An 11,147-nucleotide genomic window follows, 5' to 3' on the forward strand; every position below is an offset into this window, starting at 1 on the left:
AATTTTTCATATCTCTGTCGTACCTACGGTCATTTTCCGTCACAGCGCCGTCAATTTGACCACGTGCGACGCAGGTGACTTGTTAAATGAGGCAAAAAAGACTTATTTGCCCTCAATTCGTTTTTTTTTTTTTTAATATTCAATTCGTTAAATTCTCTCTCTCTCTCTCTTATTCATCATCCTCTTCCTTGAAACAGATCAAATCCAAAACCAGTTACCTATCATTGTTCTGATTTCATCTCACATCAAATTCAACCTCTTGCAATTTCCTTTCCCATCCAAATCCACCACCAGTCCCACCTCAGTGACAACAATCAAGATAAGTAATTGAACCTAGCAATTCTTCATGTTCATCTTCTTAAACCCAGCAAAAGAGCAAAATGAAAAAAAAAAAAAAAAAACTAAGACCCAGCAATTGTTCATGTTCTTGAGCCCATTCATGTCCATCTTCTTAAACCCAGCAAACCCAGCATACTCGGAACTTATCTGAGTCAATGCATTTATCAGAACATCCAATATCAGTGGCTCTTTAGTACCGATATCCACCCTGTCAATAAATATATCCAATAGGTGAGTAAGAACCATCTATGCTTCTGTCTCCAATTGTATAAGAGAATCAGCATATAACTAACTATCAACACTTTGTGAAGGATTATAACAGTTCCACAATTCAAGATAGGCCTCATCAAAAAGCCCGCGGATCAAGTGGGCCGATGGAGGCCCGCCGGCCCTGAGGGCTAAAAGCCCGGCTCGGCCCGTTAAAAAGCCCGCCTCGGTGGGTAGTGGGCCGGCCCGCCAAAAGCCCGCAAAAACCCGGCCCGACCCGTAGGCCCGGCCCACCAAAGGCCCGCTAGGCCCGGCCCGTAAAAGCCCGTAAAATATTATATACATATATATGTGTGTTTATATATATATATATATAAATGTGTGTGTGTGGAAGTTCTTATACTTCTATATAGAATATGTGCATTAGTGCATATATATTCTACATATCGGTTGACCAATTTGATCGGATTCGAAAATATGGTGAAATTGGCTAAATTTTTTACCACACTTATAATTTATTGTAATAAACTCATCCAACGATCGGTCTTTCGATTTTCTTTGAATTGATAGAGGTTGCTCGTTAGAGTGTATGATATATAAATATCTCAATTCTCTTCATCCTATTTTGCTTTTATGTAGAAGTTTATGAAAGAATATTGTTGATATATTAGCGTTTAGTTGTGATTACAGGTCATTTGCTGGGTTTTGGGGGAATAGGGAACTGCTAATGGAAAGCATTCTGCTTCATATATCACTGGAGAGAAGGGAAATTGTATAGTTAATGAACAATTGGAAGGAATATGTTCAAGCCATGAGAATCTCGCCTGTCTTTCCTGAGAACCGTTTAAAAATTGGTCAAGAGCTTACCAGGGGTCAAATTTTTGTTATCTGTAGAGGACTGAAATCGGAGAGGAGGAAGGGAGAATTTATCAAGGCCAAGAAAGGTATTGCTTCTTCTTGCTCTGGGTAATTGGTTTTCAATTCGTTTTTTTGTTTTTGTTTTTTGAGTTTCTTGCTTGCATGCCTACATAATCTACATTTCGGTTGGTCTTGCCTGAATCCTTTGGTCGGAGGTGTGGGTAGTGAGTGTGGGGCCTTTTTTTCGTTTGATTCCTGATTTGGTTGTTCTCTGATGCCTTTTTTTCTTTTCTTTTTTTGATATGCAGGTGGTTGTTTGTGAATTTTGCAGAATGGAATAGCAGAGAAGAATTGGTGGGGGAGAGTTTGGGTTGGGTAAGCTGCCAGGGGTTTGATTGTATACAGTTGTAATTGATTTTAAATATTTCTTCGAATTTTCATTTTTTGTTAGTTGATTTCGTTATTTGAGAATTGAGCTGTGATTTTCCTACTGGTATAACCAACCTCACCATTTCTCCTCTTATTTTTTCTCTTTCATTCATATTGCTTTTGAGCCAGTTGAGTCCTTAAGCTTTATTCATGGAAACTACTGGCAAGTCTGTTGCTTTGTTAAGGCCCAGAAAGAAATGTTCATGAAGAACAAATTCAGATTATTGAACCATATTGTTTGCATGATTACTTTAAATCAAGCATCAATCTATTCTTTCCACTCAGTTCAATATGATCCCTATATTTGTTGAGTTTTACATGATATTCATCTTTTAATGTTCTTTTAATATATTAGTTTGTGGGGTTATTTTATTGGCATGATCAGAACTTTATCTATACAGATTGATTTTCCAGGAGGGAGTAATATCTATAATCTCTAATTGGGTAATATTTAAGATGAGAATTTTTCCTGTCTGTTTTGGATGTACAGGTTTTCGTTGGGATCGACAATGGTTAGTAGTATACTACAAAGGGAGGGCATATGCTCAAAGAGTTGAGCCAAAGCTTGCTTTGGTTGAGGTACAGCTGCCAAATGAGGCATTCCTAGAGAATTGGGAACCTACTAAAAGCTCTTATCTAGGTGAGAATATCAATCTTCTTTTCTTCTTATAAAAGCTCTCTCTTATAAATTTTTTTCTTTTAGACACCAAAGACCAAACTATGCATTCTGCAGCGGAAATTTATAACTAAGCTGGAGATGTTGTGATTTACTTATGCTTAATTCTGGTTTACTGATTATCACTTTGTCCGTCATGGTTATTTGGTTGTGGAATTTAGTGCTCATGTTTAAATGGATTTGTGTACTTCCTTGCTTTTCACATCCTTTGTGTACTTAGAAGTAGTCATGTTCGTAGTCAATGCCACCAACACTTGGGGAGTTATTGTTTTAACTTGAGAACCACCTGCCATTCACTTTGCAGTATTAAAAGCACCTGGGATGAATGTGCTGAAGGTTTCCTTGAGTACACCGCAAGAAATAGCAGATGGGGTTTCAGTACGGGAGTGGTCTGGTGCTGCGCTAGATAATTAAGGTTAAGTTCCCTTTCAGAATTTAACACTACATATTTCTTGATCACACTACCGACCGTTGAAGTGTATTTAAATGAAGTTAAACAGCTCCACAGTTGAGACTTCAATAATTTTCCTTAATTCATCATCAATTTTTGAGTTTATAAAATTTAGATGATGTACCAAGAAATGGCATATATATATATATATATATGATGTATGTATGTATGTGGTTTTTAAATTCTGGATTTTCTTTTTCCTGATCATCATGTGGAGGTCTGTCAATATTGTGCATCGACGTATGTATGTATGTCTGGTTTTTAAATTCTGGATTTTCTTTTTCCTGATCATCATGTGGAGGTCTATCAATATTGTGCATCGACTTTTGTTTTGGCCTGTATTAACTTGCAAAAAGCCAGTTCACAACCAAACTGAACTGTTTCTCTCAATCTTATAAATACTTTTCTTTCTTTATTTATTTCTCTTGCTGTTGCCTTTATTTGGAATTTGGACTGATGAATCATGGAAGTCAGTGGTACTAGACTTGATGATGGGGTAAATAAAATGGGTTTGAAGCCTAAATCATGAACCATGGAACCCTGTATGGGTTTGCAAGCCATTATAGTGCTTCCAACACTAGAAGCACTTCAGATTTCTTTTATTACTAGTATCTGATATGAACTAATAACCACATAGGATTGCATGGAGCGAAACTCGATAACAAAGGGTTCTATCATGAGTAATTTAGAAAACCGAATACAAGCAGTGGATAACCACTCATATATTAATTTGGTTTGCCCCTAAAAAGTATTTTCATACTTGAATTTACAAGATAACCACATCAACAGCCACTGGCTTCTATATTGAGTTTATTGTTTTATCGAGTTCACTGATGATGGTAGTGTGGGTTGCCCATATGCCGAGATTATATGGATGCATAAATTTGGAGAGTTATCTGTTGCAGTTATGGTTTGCTAATTGCTATCTGTCTATTGATTTGGTTCATGATTTTTGTCTAAGCAGAAGGTGCAAAGGCTGCTTTGAGTCTTGCTGGGACAATGCTTGGATGAGGGTGTTGCCTTCTATCACAGCTATTGCACATGTTCGCCCAACAGAAGTTCTTGAAGGTTTGACCTTTTGATTTTTGTTCTCAAGAATTTGATCTTAGGAAAATCAAATTGTCAAATTGTGTTTGTTTTTATGGGGTGTGAGAAAGTAAGAGTGAGTTTAGAATTGGAGGTGTATACTCTAATCATTTAACCTTACTTGGAATTATATTGAAAAACAAACTCAGTGAGCTATAGGTGGCTTGGAAAATTTGGTGAAAGAGACTCAAAGGGTACTGTACTGTATATGAATATTTCTAGAAATGTAGTCACATGCTTCTTCTTTTTTATCTTGCTTCCAGATATGCCTGCAATTTGCTTCGACAAGGAATGAAACAAATAGTAATGAACTCAGAAACCCATGAAGCTAAAGCGTTGGAGAAGGTGGAGGATAAGTAATGAGAACTCTGAAGCATTGGCTTTTATCATTGATGAGAGTTCACTCGCTTACACTAGAGGTATTTGTCCAGAACCTCTTTTATCATTTGTTTGCTTGATCTTTAATAGCTATATTGATTTGAGTTGAATTATTTACTGATCTTTAATATTGTTATCAAGGCAGAAGCGATGGAGGAGGTTTCTGAGAATCTTAAGAAACAATTGAACAAGTTAGTGCTAGATGATGAAATTAAACATCTCCTGTAAAAGATATTGTAAACATAGACACAGCAAGGTGCTCTGATAGGGGTAAGTACTATACTTATTCCCCCATTGAGTTGTATCTCTGTTCGTACTAAGACTCATAAACGTTACAACATTTGTTGGCTTTCGATCTCATTACCAACATCATCTTTTGCAGGAAATTGAAGCAAATGAGAAGCATAGATATCAACTCCAACTTGAGGAGGCCATTAGTAACAATGGCAACAAAACTTGCGCATTCTTAGCCAACACAGGCTATTGGTGAGTCCATACTAAAGCAATGCTGAAAAAACTTATATTTGACCTGGTATATCTGAAGCGATTGCTTTCAATTGAATATAAAAGGTTGCAAGTCTCAAGCAAGATGATAGGTGAACATGTTATACATATATTTGGTTAGAAATGCAAGGAAAAATAATGGTTTTCCTCTGAGTGGCATTGGTTTACCAAACCTACATTTTTAAAAGCACAATGTCTAGGATTCAAATATATGCTATGGATTTTCTTTTGGCCTAACAATTATGCTTTATTACTTATAGGGTTAATGGCTAATGCTGAGCTTCAATTCAAAATGGCAATGAGGGATAAAGTCATTAACAACCAACGGAAGGCGGTGAGAAACATATGAGACTTGCTGATGATTAGTTACTCAATATAACCGTACAATCATGCACCTCTGCGAAGTTTAGAAAAACCAGAGTAATGTAGGTGAAAGTGCGGGGATTTTTTGTTAGATTAAGGAAACATATATACTTGAGCTACAAAGGAGGTAACTCTCTCAGTTTATTTGTAAGGTATATGATTAATTAGGCACTGCTCTTTTGATTCACGTCAACTTGAAAGTGAATGAATCCATATTGGTAATATAATTAGATAATGAATACCTTGCTGGATAAAGTTTTTAAGCTTAGGCAGAAAAGTCTGCAAGTGATCAACTTTATCTTTTATATGTTCGTCAACGTAACATAACTGCATTTTCTCTCCCAGTATTTGGTTGTTGTTACTTTGAATTTCTCTTCCTTTTTGTACTCATCAAGTGTTCTATAGCTGGACCAGAACTTTCTGTTTTTGTCGAACTATTAGTCTATTACGTATAAAATTCATGAAAAAATAACCAAACCCGCAGAAACGCGCGGACGCTTTTTCTAGTGGTATTCATTATGGTAAGCTCAAATTATGTTCCCTTGTTCTTTGTTCCCAACCTTAGCCCCTTTGAGATATTATCAGACTTATTTTAGCCATTCTGCATTTGACGTTGAATTACATGCAGGCTAGAATGGGTGGAGGAATTCGCACTGGTGTTGCTCCGGTAGTTGCAGGTGTTGCAAAATCAATGGGAAACTTCAAGTAGCCTTTTCTGACTATGGTTGTAATGAGATAATTCGGAATATGAGGGTATTACGTTTGGATTTGATTTTACAGCATTTTAGAATTTGATCTCAGCTATGTAAAGTCATTGACATTTTAAGAATATATTGGCTGATGAGAGGTTCAAAGAGATTATGAATGAATTACCATCTCACATTAGGTTATAAACATGAATTCAGGAAAAAAAAACATAACCCCGCAGCATCGAGTGGGCGAGTTGCCTAGTTACCTATTTTAAACCTCTAACTCCTTATGAATAGTAATTTGCCCTGCTGCTTTTCCCATATTTTGCTCATTACCCTTGCCACCTGTTGATCTGTTGAGCCACCACCTAATTACTTTGAGCGATGGCGGGTCGCCCTTTCTCTGCTGCGCAGAAGAGACAGGAGCTGAAAGAGAGACGTTGTTTGCCTGGCAGAAAGAGAGTTGAAGAGGTGATTGATAGAGGGCGACATACGCAGAGGTTGTATTCGTTTTGCCCAGGTACAGTAGCTTTTTTTCAAAGAATTTCTTCAAAGTCATTCTCAATCTGTGCATGTCACTGATTTTGGGTTTGAGTAATGCAGGCGTTGTTGAGATTGTTATTCATTTTGAAGCTTATGGATTTTCAGGGAGGATGAGCATAGTATCAAAAGAAATTGACTGAGGAATGTGCAACCAATAATTTTCCTTAATCTGTTTCAGTTTTTGCTAAATTCTGTCATTTCCAGTGTTTTCTGAAATCTAACTCACTCAATTTAATGCCTTTTATGTTATTCTTTAGGTGAGACAGAGATGATTGTTCCTTTTCTTTGCTACAGAAATTGAGCCGCTGGAGGTATTATATATGCTATCATGCAGTAGTTTGATGGCATGCTACTCAAGCATAGCTTCTAATACTTTCCATTTACTTTTTCTCAGATTCTCCATCCTTTGAATTATTTGGGTTTATAGTTGCTGTTGTCTGTAACTATAATGGTTACAGACTACAGCAATTCCATGTTATTCTGTGATTGTATGGAATTACAGACATGTGATTCTCCATCCTTTCACTTATAGTTGTTGTAGTATGTAACTATAAACCTATTGTATATCAACAAAATTGTATTTTCCTCTATGCATACTATGAAGGGAATCCTGGAAATGCAATAGCTTGAACACGGCTTAGTGTACTGGAGTATCATTAAAATGAGATGTATTGTTTGACATATATTACCTAGAACCCCCACTTATTTTCGAAACAAAAAGAAATTGAAATTGTTGATTGCTTTTGGGGTCTGTTAGTGAATGCGAAAGTAGTTAAGATTGTTTAGATTTTAGGTCGTATTATAGGAAATTAGGAATGTGTTTTCAGAAGTCATTTCCTAAGATAGCTCTTTATGTGAGTGAACAGAATTTGGGGGGGGGGAGGTGGGACAAATTCTTTCTGATGTAATAGGAAAGCCTATTTTCAAAATGGATTTGATTTTTTCAGTGTGTCCAGACTCAAAGCTTATGTGTTTGATATATGGGAGATCCCACATGCGCCGATTATATGATGGTTCATCAACTTATAGTCTTGTTGTTCTTCAGATTGTGTTTTTCTTTCATTTCTGACATACATAATACATAGTTTTCCCATTATTGTTTAGATTATAGGAGATGTTAAAGCAATAGTAGGTTTAGTTAACTCAGCGAATGCTTCAGAGTTCTGATGGTGTACAGGGTTTGCTCAATACATAGTATGAACGTGTTTGCTTAAACTACTAAAGCTTAAAGATATAGAAAGAAACAAAATTTGATTGCTTATCTATAACTATCAACTATGTTTATCTTCCACTCTTTTAATTTCACTTTTGAACAGAACCTCTCTTCTATTTTTCCCCCTTTTGCATGTGCGCAGTTGCTACTACCATGTTATATATACATGTGTGTGTGTGTGTATCTATATATATATGAATAGCAGAGCTCTGCACAAAGCTATTGGGTGCGGTCTTGGTTTCAGGTACTTTGATTAGCAATGGTACTTCGAATCTATGACAACTCCAATAACAAATAACCATGACCCTTTTGCATTTTCTTGAACCTGTGACCAGTTCCTCTTATTCTGTTTATGTTTATACTTAAAATAACTGCTTACCAAACATGACTTCTCTGTTGCTGTTTCATGGTCCAAAATTCAAGTATATTAATCTATTTGAACAGCTCTAGAGTCTCAATTTTAGCTGCATGAGTTCTATTTGAATAGCGTTCTCCATTCACAACCTGCTGATTGTTTTTACAAACACAGACCACAATGCTACACAATGCTACTCATTTGTATTTTATGAATTTTTGTGTGCATCTTTTATCTTTGGCCTGGAGCTTGAACTTTTAATTGAAAATCTCTTGGGTCGTGAGATAAAAAAAAAAAAATTTCTTTTTGTAAGTGTATACCACGACTCTTCTGTATATCTCTGATTCATTGCTTTTGATTATGGGAAAATGGGTATTTGGTGAATTGGTTTTTGGTTACGATTAGAAATCAGGTATTGAGATTCCTGGGTTTTGTTGTCTTTATTCACTGTGGCCTTTGGGTTCTAGCTCAACTCTTAAAAGGTTTATCAAATTAAAGCTGCAGTGATGCATGTTTGATATAATAAATCCCTGTATTGATTCTGAGGGTTCTTATTGCAGGTTTCATTTGCAGTAGTTGTAATTATTTCTTATATCAATGCTGTGATTTGGTGTTGAAGCATCTTTCAGTCATGCAAAAACAAAGGTACGCCGCTACTCTATTAATATGCATCGGCTGATTTGATATCAGATTGAGAATAAAATTATTGAGTCCCTTCGTAAAATAAAATTGACAGGGTTTTTTGTGGTTTATTGGATTCCCCACAATCCAGGCTGAGGGACTTACAGTGGAGGTGATACTTTAAACCGTGAAAATAAGGTGTTACTTGATCATTGGACGTTGGAAAAGATGAGGGATGCTGAACGCCTCAATGATTTACTTTGTATCAGTGTTATCAACTGAAATTGTGCGTTTGATAGTAGTAGGTGTTTGCTGCTTTAAGGTGTGATATATATTAACCTTAGTTGATGGTTCTTGATACCTCCGAAATTTTGTATTGGATGACAGATCTATGCTTTATTGCATACATAATCGTGCCATTATAAATTTGAGCATCGCAAATGATTAACAGTGCTTTACTTTGTAGGCATGGGGTTTGACCCTTTTTTCACCAGTATTTATAATTATTTGACATAAAGCCTCTAGAAACCAAACCTAAGTGTATCAAAGTGGTTATTGAACCTTTCAAAAAAAAAAAGAAAGTGGTTATTGAAAAAGGCCTTTACTGTCATTGTTTCTCATAACATGGGACATCTTGGAGTTCTAATTTCTCAATTAAAACACATATGTTTTTTTCTTTAAGTTTATATTGTTTTTAAATCTGCCCTATTTTGAATAAATTTCGGGATGAAATGAAGCAGCTAGCTAAGATTGAGATATATAAAATGTAGCAAATTTCCTGCTCTTTGTAACCAGTGGTAAGGCATTATCAATTTTGCTAACTAGAACGATTTTGAAAATAGTTAGATTCTTTCTTACAACAGTTGATGAGATAATAGAGAGATAGCATTGGTTGAGCGAAGACTATATTTTAGTTTTGAGCAACTAGGAATGAGTACATTTGGCTGGCAACAATCAACATATTGTGTTGGACATGCAAAGTTGTGTCCACATTGTTCATAATGAATTACTGTTTGTCAGCTCTGTTTTTGTTCTTTGTATATCTCCAGATTCTGTACTAATTATGCTTGCTCGCGCAGGGTGACATTGTCTTTGCATCTGTTATGGCAACTCTTGGACTGCAAATATTGCTCGAGTCTGCTTGAGAACTGATCTCAAAGGTAAGCGATCCATTTGTTTTCCCTACTCCAACCTGAAAATTGGAGCCGAACGATCTCTAGATTTCGGACTCTGATTCGGTTGGTTTTGTGGAATGTATTGCTGATATGCTCCCTTTTAACTGGCTTCTTAGAGGGTTCCAATTTGGCATATTGAAAAGATTTCTGTGGAGGCATATCCATAAATTTTCACTGTTATTGTATCACCTGAATTAGCAAATCATAAGAGTTAAAAACTGGATTGCTAAGTTCTGTTATTCTATATATTCAGTAGTTCGGTCATACGTATCTTACTTCTGTATCCTTCATTGGCTACAATCCCGACCAGAAATGGATGATGGACAGGAGAAGTGGATGACCGCTATCATGGTCTCTGTCACAGCTAGTAGTGAAGTTTCTCCACATGGTCTACTGTCAAAGATTTAAAAATGAAATTGTACGGGCAAGGTGAATTTCATTGAACCTTGAAGATAACAGTATTGACAAGGCAGGGTGAATTAGTAGCTGGGCTAAAATGTTGTCTGTTGAAAAATTGGGAAAAAACCGAAAGAATGCGGAAAGAGTCCACATACTCTTTCGATAAATGATTGCGTCAATGAGCATCTCTAAAATGCTAAATTTAAGTATCATATTTTTAAGTTTGATTTTATATTTTGGCTAATTGTTGTAGTTAAACATATATCATACCCGCAACATCGTGCAGGGGTTGATGCCTAGTTACCCACTATTTTCATATCAAGGTTGATACCAATTATCTTCTAATACCAATTATCCAAATTCATATCAAGACTATTTTGTCCACAGCAACTGTGACCAGAAAGATTGGTGTGGGGGTAAAGATTTTCTACTCAAGTTTGCCTATTTTCTACTTGAGAGTGGTGTCGACAAACAGCAGCCTACCTTATATTATTACAAGAAAAGAAAAAGAAAAGTTAAATCTTCATATAGTAGGATTTTTATGAAATGCAATTTTTGTGTTAATAAATGTTTGAGCAGTTTCATATTACCAGTATTATTCCTCCATTAGCTACTTCAGTACTTCCATAGTTCCCTCCAAATTTTCACCAAATTGTCTTACTGGTATGTGCACTTACAATAATTAATTTTATAAGACATAACACAATCATGTCCACGAAGTTGTCGAAATATACTTCAAAGTTTTGAGAATGCAATAGGATTGACACTTTGAATAGTAGATCCTCGTCTTCCAGTGGTGTTTTATTTCATGACTTTGATACATTTAGTCATTTAGACATACAAGAATATGTGCATTTACTT

The 11,147-nt window shown here is 35.9% G+C and overlaps 1 long non-coding RNA gene across 6 annotated transcripts; it reads left to right on the top strand.

Moving 5' to 3' along the window:
- Positions 1–1,193: 1,193 nt before the first annotated feature.
- Positions 1,194–10,629, top strand: LOC133741501 (uncharacterized). Of its 6 annotated transcripts, none has more exons than XR_009861964.1 (15): positions 1,194–1,490; positions 1,713–1,779; positions 2,324–2,473; positions 2,814–2,924; positions 3,925–4,028; positions 4,310–4,465; positions 4,566–4,694; positions 4,807–4,910; positions 5,189–5,812; positions 5,920–6,500; positions 6,584–6,834; positions 8,652–8,736; positions 8,828–8,884; positions 9,792–9,872; positions 10,198–10,629. It is a non-coding gene; the product is annotated as an uncharacterized LOC133741501 (long non-coding RNA). The 6 variants fall into 6 exon arrangements; XR_009861967.1 differs by lacking the exon at positions 10,198–10,629 and having other exon boundaries at positions 5,920–5,996; positions 6,278–6,500; positions 9,792–10,151; XR_009861962.1 differs by lacking the exon at positions 10,198–10,629 and having other exon boundaries at positions 9,792–10,151.
- Positions 10,630–11,147: the final 518 nt, after the last annotated feature.

This window comes from Rosa rugosa, chromosome 3 (genome assembly GCF_958449725.1).
Source record: "Rosa rugosa chromosome 3, drRosRugo1.1, whole genome shotgun sequence".
NCBI lineage: Eukaryota > Viridiplantae > Streptophyta > Magnoliopsida > Rosales > Rosaceae > Rosa > Rosa rugosa.